Source organism: Sphaerodactylus townsendi, linkage group LG12, assembly GCF_021028975.2.
Source record: "Sphaerodactylus townsendi isolate TG3544 linkage group LG12, MPM_Stown_v2.3, whole genome shotgun sequence".
NCBI lineage: Eukaryota > Metazoa > Chordata > Lepidosauria > Squamata > Sphaerodactylidae > Sphaerodactylus > Sphaerodactylus townsendi.
This window is the reverse complement of record NC_059436.1, coordinates 9664500-9677364: the sequence shown is the minus strand read 5'-3', so window position 1 is coordinate 9677364 and position 12865 is coordinate 9664500. Positions and strand designations below refer to the sequence as shown.

Here is a 12865-nt window from a genome sequence, read left to right as displayed (position 1 = left end):
GAGTTGGTGATATCATTGCAATCTATCCTCTCCACCCCAAAATGGAGGTCACTTGATTTCTAAAAAGTCTTTCTTTTACCTGATAAGAAGAAACAAGAGAACATAACCCCTTTCGGAAGTTTGATTCTGGTGTTCCAGCTGTGCCCGATGGAAGCATGCTGTACCCCTACAAGCGGTCATCATTTCATGTGAATTTGTATTTATTTTTATTTTAAAGAATTTCTACCCTGCCCTTTTGCCTTCACAGTGGCCACCAGGAGGGTTAACAAATTAAAGCATATGTAATAAAATCACATTTCACAACTATTAAAACCAGCCAGCTATTAAAAGCACTCAACACATCATTAGCACAATTAAAATCAGAGCTAACACACATACAAAAACATAGAAACAAAAGTTAATACATTGGGCAAGAAGGAAAGATGACTGAGGGAATGCCAAAGGAAACAGAGAAGTTTTTAGTCACTGTGTAAAGGCAGTGTATGATTGTCGAAGGCTTTCACGGCCGGCATCACTGGGGTGCTGTGTGGTTTCCGGGCTGTATGGCCGTGTTCTAGCAGCATTCTCTCCTGACATTTCGCCTGCATCTGTGGCTGGCATCTTCAGAGTGAAGATGCCAGTCACATATGCAGGTGAAACGTCAGGAGAGAATGCTGCTAGAACACGGCCATACAGCCCGGAAACCACACAGCACCGCAGTGTATGATTTCCAATGCCATGTACCTTTTAGATATGCAAACTAAATTCTGTGCAAACTAAACGTGCAAACTAAATTCTGGGTTTTGGAAGGAATGTGATTGTATGTACCAAAGCTGGATGTGCATGGAGAGTATGTGTGTTGTCCCTGTTCATACAGAACGGCAACTGCACTTATTGGGAGCATAGCAGACATTGTGTGCTCCCAGTGCTTGTTGCTGAAGTGCCAAAACTGAGCATACATACACAGATCAGGACGCTCAGGTATGTCGTATGCAAAACCCTTTCCCCAGATACGACATAACTCTGTGTAGGATAGCATTGCAAAGCTGCCACAGGTCTTGGTTCACAATAAAAAATAATTTTAATGAGACCTTTAGAAAGCTTAATATGTTTTGGGGAACTGATAGAAAGATAGCTTAGAAACCTGCTCAACAGCAAATGCCGAGCAGGCTCTTGAAAGAGAATTCTGTAAAGCTTTTGGGTTATGTTTCCATCACTGTGCACAGCTCTCTTGTTCTTTGCTTCATTGCCCCAGAGCAGAGGCAGACTCCGATGAAACCCGGCAGCAAATACTGCATGTGGGTTTAGATGTCAAGTGACCTCATCCCCTAGGACGGTTAAAGAGCTAAATGGCAATCCATGACCTGCAGTGTGCTGTAAGGTGGTTTTGGAGACCTCCTTGAAAACCATAGTGGTTCCCAACCTTTTTTCATTCGCGTACCCCTTGGCAACCAATTTTGCTAAAATTGTACCCCCATATTAGCAAACCCATTCCATAATTTTTTCACCTATCCCCACATTCTTTGGTGCATACATGCACCCCAGGTTGGGCACCCCTGCCGTAGAGGAAAATGCTAAAGGACTGTTCTGTGACGTAATGCTCAAAGCCCATCTTGCTCTTACGTTGCTGTACTGAGTGTGCAGTGTGATGTGCAAAGGGAAGCTTTCCTGGGCTTGTGTGCTGTCTGTATTTTGGAAATATTGGTCAGTCAGTACAGATACTGTCCTGTACTGTAGCAGGAGAATATGCAGAGGTCTACAAAGAACATAAGAAGCTTCCTTTATCCTATTGGCTCATCCATATTGTCTCAGCATCTTCCCCCCAGGGTCTTTTTAATGGGAGGTACTAGGGCTTGAACCTGGAAAATTCTCTGTGTGAAGCAAAGTTATGGTCCGCCCCAGTGTTGATGAAATGAACATAACTGAATGCATCTGCTGAAGGGAGTTTTGACTCTTGGAAGCCTACACTCTGGAAATCTTGTTGGTCTTTAAAGTGCTATTGGACAGGAATCTTGTTCTTCTACTGCAGACCAACACTGCTATCCACATAAAATAACTGAACATGTGAAGGTGCTGTTACCATGGGAACATCTCGTTCAGTACCGGCTTTCTCAAACAAGGTCTTCGGCAGAGAAAGGTCTTTCCCCCCAACAGCTGTTAGCTGAAATCCCTGAACGGGAGATTCCAGGGAACGAACCTAGGAAGTTCTGCATGGGAAACGCACTCTCCGTCTTTGAGCCTCACCCCTTCTCTGAACCATAAGAGTGGTTTGTGATTAGCAGAACTCGAGAATGGCTGCTCTAGGAAGCAGGAAGTCATGGGAAAAGCCGGGGCAGAAAACCCTCTGTTGTTGACTCCCATCTTTGTGAGGGAGAAAAGATGAATGTATGTGTGGCGATGATCAGGGGACTTCGGGGAGAAAGGGGGCATGGCTTGACGAAAACTGGGGGGAAAGCAAGGGAGAGGTCATTTCCTGGCCGTCAGAGCTCTTTTCCTTAGTACCTTCATTATTAATGACACACTAGCTGCCAAATGCTGCTTCTGCATGTCAGAAAGCAAACTTCCTCCCCTAGACAGTAAAAGCATCCTTTTACCTTGCCCTAAAGTGCTAAAACCGTGACTTATGCTGCGAGCTGGATTTCTGACTTCTGCTGGGTAAAACAAATGGATTAGCATTAAGAACCGGACATCTCACGGAATTAAATATTAACATAAATGTTATGGCAGTGTATCAGTGTATTATACTTGGCAGCCCATAAGTGCACGGTTTGTCCATCTGCTGCTGCAGAAGTTCCCGATAGGTGCAGAATAATGGTGCGTTGCAGTGCAGATGTCAAGAGGAGACTCGGCTCGGATCAAAACGTGTTCTGTCGGGAGTTGCCGCAGCTCCAGGATTTTCATGTGCCGGAGACAGCAGCTGTCTTCTGTTATTACTCATACAATGGAAAGTTGGGCCCGGCTCTCAAAGCTGGTCATATAAAATGTCAAGGGAAAAATGATACTGATATGTGCTGAAAAATGTCATCTCTCTAATCTTCATCCTGGTGGATAGGCAAATGGGGTCTGGCAGTTCTCGCCTTGTTTTCCTTACACTCTTGCCAACATGTGCTATAGGTTGTAGGGTGCCGATCCAGAAAACACAGGCAGGGCTGTAATCTAAAATGTCAGCCTTGTGAGGGAAGAGGGGTTGGTTCTAAAGTTACAGGGAACACTAACAGAGGGTTCTTCTTGCTGTTTCTGTTTATGGTGCATAGAAAGAAGGGGCTATTTGGACACTTTGCTTTGTTGATAGAGGTTTGCATAGGAGATGGAGAGAAACAGCATCTTGTGGTTACTGATGTAACTGCTGGCAAACTCATATTTGATCAGTATTGTGTATTCAGTAAGGATCTGTGGACAGACCTGAGGTTGTCTGGCTATGAACTGTGTTTCTGTATGTTATTTGGGCGTGGAAACTCCTTTTTGCCTGCATTCACAGCCGGTATTTTCAAGTATATTATTCAAACATTTTTGACATGTAAAGTGTGAACCAGCCTTTGTGTAAAGCATACTGCTGAATTGTGTTGAAAAATGTCCTGGAGAAGTAAGATATTGAGAATTGCTTCATATAATTGTGGGGCAGATGTAGGTCAGCAAAAGATTCCTTTCTTTAAAAAGGCGGGGGGGAGACGTAGTTTGCAAGTGTGCCACTTGAGAAACATAACGAGAAATGGAGTCAACATGGTTAAGAGTGGTGGACTGTAATCTGGAGAACTGGGTTTGATTCCCCACTCTTCCATGTGAGTGGCAGACTGTAATCTGGCTAATCAGGTTTGTTTCCCCACTCCTACACATGAAGCCTTCTAGGTGACCACAGGCCAGTCACAGTTCTCTCAGAAATCTTCTAGACCCACCTAACTCACAAGGTGTCTGTTGTGGGAATGGAAGAGAAGGAAATTGCAAATTGCTGTGAGAGTCCGTAAAGGTTGAGAAAAGCGAGGTATAAAAAACAGCTCTGCTGCTGCTGTTGCTGCTGCTGCTTTTGAAAATGAACCATCTGCTCATGTTTTCAGGTTTTCTGCAGAGGCTTTGCTAAAATTTCCTGGACCTTCAGAGGTGAATTGGATGGCTACAATGGTGGGGTTCAGCAGGTTCGTGCCACTTCAGCAAAACCGGTTGTTTAAATGGTGCTTGTAAACAACCAGTTGTTAAATTATTTGAATCCCACCACTGGAACCGGTTGTTAAATTATTTGAATCCCACCACTGGAACCGGTTGTTAAATTATTTGAATCCCACCACTGGAACCGGTTGTTAAATTATTTGAATCCCACCACTGGAACCGGTTGTTAAATTTTTTGAATCCCACCACTGGAACCCAGTTGTTAAATTATTTAAGATCCCACCCACTGGAACCAGTTATTTAAATTATTTGGAATCCCTGGAACCCGGTTGTTAAAGAGGTATTTTGAATCCCACCACAGGAACCGGTTGTTAAATTGTTAAATCCCACCACAGGAACCGGTTGTTAAATTATTTGAATCCCACCACAGAACCCGGTTGTTGGTGTTGAATCCACCGCTGGCTACCAGGGGAGATTGGCCAGGAGATACCACAAAGAAACAAGCTGATGTATGTTATACAAGTTGGACAGAATTCTTGATGCCTTCCATGATCTGGAGCAGAATTGGTTTAGCAGCCAACTGGATGTGCATTTTGTTGCCTCTGTTAGGGATGGAAAAGCAGCGTCTCCAAACGAACTGCTATTCTGTAGTTATGTATTTTGAGCTGTGAATAAGTGTGTGTAGTTTAGTTTAGGACAAGATGCGCTTTTTTTCCCTCCCAAGGGTGAGATCAGCACTGGAGGAAGAGATGGTATAATGAGACAGTTCTTTCATTAACCCCAAATAAACAAGGCTCTTGAAATATATTTAAAAACAAGTTTTTATTCCAGCATAAACTGTTGTTGCCTAGATCCCACTTCTTGAGGTATTGTATGTAGTGAAGTGCTCACTGGCCACACGTGAAGTTGTGAAGAAGAATGTTGTTAAAAATAGACCAATAAAATACAGGTGTTACAGAGACAGATGTTATTATGTAAAATTCAAGTGTAATTTTTGAATAGTACAGAGAGCATTGACAATAGCAGTAATTGGTAAGGAGGGGCTGTGGCTCCGTGATAGAGCATTTGCTTGGCATGCAGACATCCCCATGTTTAGTCCTGAGCATCTCCAATTATATGCAGATCAGGCAGTAGGAAATGCGAAACACCTCAGCCTGCAAACCTAGAAAACTGCTGCTCATCTGAATGTATTATACTGACCGCGATGAACCAGTGCTTTCATTCAGTATAAGGCAGCTTTGTGTATCTTATGGGATGACCATGTAAATTTGCCTAGTTAGGCTAAGCTGGTTAACACCTATAAAGGTTAAGGAATCCCAGGTCCTTGTTATGTCCTAAGAAGCTTCTTAATTTCTAACCTCATGTTCATGCTGCTCTCCCTTACAAGTTGTTTTGGCAACTTTTAAATGAGCAACTGGATGTGTGGGGAGATGAAAACATCCTCCCACTGGCTTCTGGATATTGGTGTTTTAAATGCCAGATATATGTTGCTAGCCAGTAAACCTTTATTTCAGCTGCTTCTTACTAAGGCAGATCCTGATCCTCAGAAACAATCAAATTGAGGAGATAGTAGGGTAACTGGAAATAGCCACAGTGATCCAGCAGATGGCAACCTTCACTTTGAATCAATAAAACACTTATCACATGCCAGCCACACACACTTAAAAAAACATTTCCTTGTCACCCCTTTTTTAAATCTTTCTGATTCCATTGCTTAATGGCATTGGAAACGTCACCGTACCTGGCCCTGCTAGCAACCAGGCTTATCTTCTACTGTGGACTTATTCCCACAGTGTTACCTTTGTGTTCCTGTGACAGGAACGATCCCCTCCCCAACATCTTCTGTGAGATTTCATTTGGAGAACTTCTTCTGAAAGAATGCCATTTTGACAAATTTTGTTTAAACATTGTATAAAGTGCCTCTTCTGAGCTTTAAAGAGGATTGCAGTCAGTCAAAGATGATAAAGAATGCAATAAAATGTAACAAGTTAAAAATCTCTATGTCCAGTAACCAACTAGCAATCACTCAAGGCAAATTAGTCAGAGCCCTTTGAAAGAGGCCAGATCCTTTGGAAAGCCATCAAGGAAAGTGCACTTTGATGCGCCACTCCACAGAGCCATGGCTGGCTGTCACTCAGAGACACTTGCCCTTCCATGGATACTCACACCTTGTAAGCAGAGAGCCCAACCAGCAGACTAGACATAAGATGGAATATTGGCTAATGCAGGGAGTGGTGAACCTTTGGATAGGCAGGTCCCTAGTTATGAAGGGGTTTACACGAACCAAATGCAAACGCAAATTGGAAAACTGTAAAGATGTTTCCAAACAGATTTAAATATATGAAGTCCCGCAGTATCAACCAAAAGGCGTATTTCTGCATTTCGAACCAGCTGAAATGTTCATGTTGTCTTCAAGGGGAGACCCACGTTAACATGCTACAGTAGTCTAGCCTTGAAGATTCAGAAGCCTGGATCAACATGACTGAGTTTTTGAGGGGAAGATACTTAGGCAATGAAGGAAATGCTATAAATGAAGGAAAGCCTTCCTGCTGTTAAAGGCTACTGCTTTTCCCCTCAGAAGTAGGTGCATTTCTGAGAAGAGAGAGTTGCTGTGTGCTATGGAATATAGAATGTGTGTGAGATCAATATCTCATGCTTCTGTGTGAAAAAAATGGCAGAAATCCCATGTTATTGACACGCTCATGCATATTTTGTGGTAGAGTCATAAAGAACAGTGTCTCCTATTTCAAAGCTTGATGAACGGTAGTGATGCTGGAAAGTAGCCAAGAAGTAGCTCACACCCTTTCCCACAATAACTGTGTTAACAACTACAGATGGCTGGGGTTTTGACCTCCAGCCAAAAATTGTAGTGGGTCTTGTATGGATGTAACTAAGACCATTGACTCCTCTGTCTGTCATATAGGAAATTTGAGATCTTTTTGATGCTGAAATATAGATGATTAGCTGGATTCAAAACTCTATAAGCGGAAGAAATCTAGCTGCTAGAACAGTTTAAAAAATGTTGGTGTCAAACTTGGAGAGTCCAAATAATGCTATAATAGGTTGTGCTATAATGCTATAATGTACTAGAATATCTTTGGATTCAGTTTCACCCTTCTTGCACAGTGTACTACTATCCAATGTAGAAAAGCCCTTCCATCAATGGAGAACTGCCTTTGAATCCAACCTAGTAGCTCTACCAGGCTGTGCAATATGAAAGTAGACAAGCTTTCTTTTGAGTTCTGCTTACACCCCTGACCAAAACTAAAAACTACTGCAGTACTAAAAGAGTCCTCAATAAAACACACTTCCTGCATGCTTTTGGTTCACATATCAAACTTAAAACAAAAACAAAAACTTGTAGTGCTGATCCTCTTGGAGTTTTTCAGTCAGCTTCAGTTTTCATTATCCTGGATAATTTGTGTCATCTGCAGACTACAGAGATAAGGGTCCCTGGAGGAAATTGTGGCTACAGAGGGTAGACTCTGTGGCATCCCATCCTCAGGGAATCCCTTCCCCTTTCCAAACTCCACTCTTCCCATACACTTTTCCAAAATCTCTAGGAATTTCCCAAGCTGAAGTTGGCAACCCTAGAAGTTGGACAGTTTCTCAGCTTTAAGAACCAGCATGGTGTAGCGGTTAAGAGTGGTGGACAGATCTGGAGAACTGGGTTTGATTCCCCACTCCTCCACATGAGCGGCGGAGTCTTATCTGATGAACCAGATGTGTTTCTGCACTCCTGCATTCCTGCTGGGTGCCCATGGACTAGTCACAGTTCTCTCTGAAATCTCTCAGCCCCACCTACCTCACAAGGTGTCTGTTATGGGGAGAAGAAGGGAAAGGAGCTTGTGAGCCACCTTGAGTCTCCTTACAGGAGAGAAAGATGGGACATAAATCCAAACTCTAAGAGGATGTTCCAGAAAATTGTTTCCATGCTTAACAAAAACTTAAGTTTAGCATGATGGAAGAATTGCTATCATACTTTGAAAACAACAAATTTGTTACAGGGCAGGAGCAGATGTCTGACGAAGCACATCTTTCTTCCCTGTTTTGCAGACAGAAATTTCACTATGGAGTATGAATAGGTCATTTGTTTTAGTGCAGACACTCTGTGTTCCATGTGAAGAGAACTGCAGTTACGAGCTCATTCGGTGAATATGCTGCTGTTTCCTTTTAAAAAATACATACTCTTGGTTTAAAAAATAATTATATCCTCAAATCGGCTTAAGTAACCTAGAGTCCCTTTTGTGTAAACATACTGTGTATATAGTCAGTAGGGTATTGATTAACCTAGGATTATATAAATCTTCCCCAAGCCCCTTAAGGTAGTTACTCCACCTTGATCTGCCTATTCCTTAACAAAAGTTAATTTTTGGACAGTCATCCTATACCCGTGGTGGTGAACCTTTGGCCCTCCAGATGTTAAGGACTACAATTCCCATCAGCCCCTGCAAGCATAGCTAATTGGCAGGGACTGATGGGAATTGTAGTCCATAACATATGGAGTGCCAAAGGTTCACCACCACTGTCCTATACCATACTTTTCTTTATGGAACTTCAGTTTATGAGGAGAAGATCAATGGTAGAGTCCCTGCTTTTCATACTGAAGGGTCCTAGGAGGGCAGAATTAGTCTCTTGGCATCACCAGTGATGGAAAATATGTGTACTGATGGGCTACACATAGGTTTGCAACCCAATTCATTGCCTTCTTGTGCTTGAGGTGGGGGGAATGTGAGCATACTCTACAACACAGATATCTCTTCTGGTTAAAAGTAGATGTGATGAAATGGGATGCTCCAGGATTTGCAAAAAAGTCATGGTTTTACTAGTTCCCACTGCCTAAAAATGTTCCAGGGATTTCCTGCTGTGTCCTAAGAACATTACCTAATCTTTATCATCTTCTTCCTATAGCCCCAATTGTGGCCATGTAATTTGCAGAGCACATCTCACTGTAGGACACAATAAAACATAACGCGTAGTAAGTTTCTGAGTTGGTAATATTGGGCTAGATGAACAATGTTCTGACCTTCTAAGGTCAACAAACATTTTAAGATTTCTCCAGCTTTTTGCAGCCAACATGATTTCTTCTTTGAAGTTTCTCGCCATGTTATTTATTTAATTTATATATATAAATACGGTTTATGCCCTGTCCTTTTCCAACTAAATTGGGCTCAGGGCAGTTTACAACAAAATATTACAGTTTGATTTTCATATAATCCAATTAAAATCTTCATCAGTAAAAACTCAGGGGCATCCTTGATACATGAAAATAGGAAGCCAATCAGAGAGTGTAGGGAAGCAATGAAGCCACTTACAGGAAGGGGAAGGAAAACGGGGAATGGAAGGGCAAGGGAGAGAAGAGACTAGGAAAGCCAGAACGATGAAACCATTGCTGTCCTCAACAAACCTTTAGATTTTTTTAAAAGGTAAATTAATACCAGCTGTGATGCATATGGCATTGTCTATCTCCTCGAATTTCTTAACATTCTTAGAAAATCTCTGGATAAGTTTACACTTCTACCAAGAATGTCCCCGCCCCCATCTGCATCTGGATTCTGGCAGTGCCTCTTTGAACTGATGCCCTTGGATGCACATTTTTATTACTATTGTTATTGTTGTGAAGTGGTGTTTTAAGAACTTTCCCTTATGGCCACATTAGAAGAAATCATGACACCCGTTTTACAAATAGATTTCCATTGTGATAACAGAATGCATGCTCCTGAATCTCTTCCTTGTAGCTTTCAATATTTATCAACAGGTAATAGATTAATCAAAATATTATACTTTTTTTTCAAGTAGACTTCTAATGTTAACTGCAAAGACGTGAATGACTCAGTTTGTGAGTTACATGATGTTCTCCCTGTTCTCTCCCAATTAGATTTCAAATCTGCAAACAGTGATATGATGAAGGAAATTTGTTCTTGTACCTTGTTTTTAATTCTATTAAATGTCATGTCTTTCCTGCACTGACAGATAGTAAAACTTAATCAAAGATACTTTTTGTCGAAATTAACAAAGTCTGTAAGTGCACTTACAACTGTTGCTGAGTCTATAGAATAAATGTCTATACCTCATCTCAATGTTGAATTAATCCGCAGTCACTTCCTGGGAACTTTTTTGTATTGAAAGGAGGTGGTAGCCATCTTAGAGGCCCAGGGTGGGGAAATCATGAAATTGTAAGAGTGGAGAAGGATCTCTAGGTGACTCCAAGCAGAATGCAGTTAAAACCTCTGTGATACCCCAAGGGCTTCCAGAGATGCCGACAGTTTTATCTGTAGCAGCCATTTTAATATCTGAACTTCTTTTCTACAGTGGAAGCACTTCTTTCACCTCCTCCAAACAATGCAGAACCACATTTTTATATTTGGTGGGACAGAGTATAATGCCAGAAAGTTAAAAACTAATCCCAAATGTGTAATTTTTAAATCAAATTTGCTATTAACTTTTTTTTTTCATGCACCATAACCTGATCTCCCAATATGGACAATCCCTGAGTTCAATTCTCTGGTGTATGTTGGTCTCACCTGCAACAGCTGAGATAAACTGCTGTGTTTTTCCCCCAAAAAGTGACTGCTTTTGTGTTTAATGACTTCCTCATTAATGCTTTTTTTTTTGCATGTGCCCTAAGTTCTTGATGGGAATTCTTCAGTCTTGAGTTCATTTCATAACTTCATGGGTTGCGAGCCCCTATTTTCCTTCAGGTATTCTGTTTTTTGCCTCATCTTTCTGGTTGAAAGACTTCTGACCTGACCCTGGAGCTCATTGTGATGTATTGTACTCCTGTGTGGATTGTCGTTTAGAAAGAACTGCTATTGAACTTTATTGTGCTTCAATTTGGGGCATTTTTGCAGGTGAGGGTAAAAAAATGTGCCTTTTATCTTGTTATGGCTGACTGCTAAGCAACAATAAGGTGAACTCTGAAAAATTGCATGTATAGGATATGTCCATATAGTGCCCATTACGTTCCCATATCTGGCAAGAAAATGATTCAATGCACTTGGGATGAAATATGGTGGAAGTTTATTGACTTTAATGGGATCTACAACATGTCTAACTACCCTATTTATCTCTCCCTCCTTCCCTACCTCCTGTACTATAGTATCTGCCAGTATCCTGTACTGTAGTATCTGCTAGTTCTTACTAAGGCCTCTGCACCCTTTCTTCCCAGAGAATGACACTGAAAAGATGTCATAGAAATTCCCTAAATTTGATCCTTCAAGTGGTCATTCATACTACCTTTTGCTGTGGAATGCCCACAAATCATAAACATCTGCTGAAGAAGATCTCTTGGAGTAATAGTCCCCATTAAGTTCAGGGGATTGTGAACTATTGGACCTTGATGTTGTGTAGCCTGCAGAGGCGGAGCAAGGGGAAATTGTGCTTGGAGCGTGCGCGTGCCCTGCGCCCCTGCCACCCTGCTGCCCGCCCCGGAATGCCCATGCCCCAAGCCCGGTCATGCCTTGCCACGGCTCCGCCTGGAGCATGACGCCCCCTGCAGTGGGCGCTACGCTACTGGTAGCCTGCACCACAGAATGGTTAGTTCTGGAAGGGAAGATTTTGTGGAAGGGAGGGATTACAGCTGGGTATAATCCACCCTTCAAAGCAGCCATTTTCTTCAGGAGAACTGATCCCTGAAGTCTGGAGATCTGTTTTCATTCCAGTGGATCTACAGACCCCACCTGGAGGCTGGTAGCCTTTGACATTGTACTTCAATAGAGTTCAGTGTAGGGTGACATGGCCGTATCACTGCAGGCATCCTGGCCCATCAGTACCCAATATAGTTTAGTATGGAACCAGTTGACATTTTTGAAAAAAGAAAATGAAATCTTGTGTTAAGGTCTGTTGGAAGGATGGTTGATTGGGATATTAGAACAACCACTGTGCGAAGGGGAAAGTGTTTCATGGGACTGAAGAGCTTCTTATAGGTGCTGAAAGGGAAGTAAGAGAGGTGAACAGTGGCCAGTGATTCCAGCTGTGAACCATGCAAAGGATTTATGCCACTGCATTAAAACAATTATGTGGGGTGCTCTGTCAGTATTTGTTTATGGTAAGATTTCATGTGTGCCACTTCCTAATAAAGGGCTCACAATAGCCAGCTTTAAGGCTACAGAAACCTCATGGATTATTAGCATGTCTATTATTGGTATATTAATTTGAATATTTTCATTTACGCAGTTATATCTTCCCGTGCTAGCTGTTTGTTAATCACTTGCTCTGAATGCTGATCTAGTGTGGCTCTTTAGTTAGAAAAAGTTGCTGTCCTGTGCTCCAGATTGCCCTTATAGTGACAGAGGGCGTTTCCCCACTCTCCACGATCCCCCCTATGACGCGCGCTGCTATCAGCGCGCGGCATCCCTGGCGTGCGCCCGGGCATCCCCACGACCCCGCACTCTCGGGGTCATCAAAAGGCGCCATTTACAAGAGCGCCAGGGATGCCGCGCGCTGAAGGGGCACGACAGCAGCAGCGTTGGGGCGGCTGCGCTGTCACTGCCCCTGTCATGGGGAGTGCCGGGGGACCCCGCGCTACTTGAGGAGAGTAGAGCGGGGCTTAAGGTAAGTGGGGAAAGGCCCGGAGAGACATTTTATTCACAGTTTTTTGTTTATAATTACTCCCCTCTCAAATATAACCAGTGGTTTAAATGTTTGCAAATACTGAATAATTTGCTTTGTCTCTGTTTATTATGCTATTTTGGAGAACTATCTGGATATTAAAATGAAACATCAAACCTATAAGTAGGCCTGAAAAGTTTTTTGGATATTTGAGGCATTGATAGATCAAAAGATT

The 12865-nt window shown here is 42.4% G+C and overlaps 1 protein-coding gene across 7 annotated transcripts in view; it reads left to right on the top strand.

Moving 5' to 3' along the window:
* PKNOX2 (PBX/knotted 1 homeobox 2) overlaps positions 1 to 12865 on the top strand; it is a 352275-nt gene that overhangs the window by 12866 nt on the left and 326544 nt on the right. The window lies entirely within an intron of this gene.